This window comes from Propithecus coquereli, unplaced genomic scaffold, assembly GCF_000956105.1.
Source record: "Propithecus coquereli isolate 6110/MARCELLA unplaced genomic scaffold, Pcoq_1.0 Scaffold105, whole genome shotgun sequence".
Taxonomy (NCBI): Eukaryota; Metazoa; Chordata; class Mammalia; order Primates; family Indriidae; genus Propithecus; species Propithecus coquereli.
Window position 1 is genome coordinate 4,841,456 of NW_012134414.1, and position 1,058 is coordinate 4,842,513.

Sequence of the window (1,058 nt, forward strand, 5' to 3'; positions counted from 1 at the left end):
TAAATGTAACAGTTGATATTTAATCATATAAATATGTCATGAATATAGTTGGAAATAGAGGATTTTACCAGCCTTTCTTAAATTCACATATACCTGTATATGAGGTAAACATTTTTGGTAATAATCTACTTATTTCTTTACATGGGTATATTATTCACATGGGGCTCATGTCTATACTAGCTGTGTGTGAGTTTTTGCATATCTTCCACTTTGCTTTTGTCTTGTACGAAATATTGTGCTACAGTTTAAATGCCATTCTTAGAAACCCTATAATGTTTGTGCTGGTGATGTGCTGACGAAGAACTTTTCATATTCTTAGTATTTAGAAGGCAGTTTAAGGTAACACTTGAAAACAATGCTAAAATTTTAGAACACCGTGTATTAAATGTGGTTTCAGCCAGTTAAAGGCCTTATTGCCAAATATGCTGACAAAATAAAGAATATCTCATTATAAAAGGAATTAACTCCAATACTACTTTTCCTTTACTAGATTAAAGGAAAATTGGTGGAATGTCGAATGGATTTTATATTAGGACCAAATATTGTATAGTTACGTCCATTAAGATCTCAATTGGAAATGATGGTTTCACTTCACACGGGGTTAGAATTTTATGGTAAATTATGTATTTTTTAAGATTTTGTTTTGTGTTTCAACTTAGGAAATCATAGTGTTGTTGAGTTTTACAATACTTCAGCTATCTGAAATGCTGCGTCTTACATAAAGCTTCAGTTTTAAAGCCACAGAACCTGGAGTCTTTTTCGTTACAAATCTAACACCAACGTAGTTCTTTTAAAACCATTTTCTGGATGTATTTATAAACACAGTGTATGTGAAGATTTTTAATTTATTTGTAATTCAGCATATTAAATCATGTCCTTCTATAAGTAGGTAATATTTTTATAGTGGCATTAATTCAATCTTATGGCATAAGTGAATTCAGGATTAATTGAGCCAATTTATAGTAAAATAACAGTTACAATGATAACATGTTAGAGATTTCTCTTATTCCTCGATTAGTTAAATTCATATTTTCTTCTAATTCTCAGTTATTGTCATA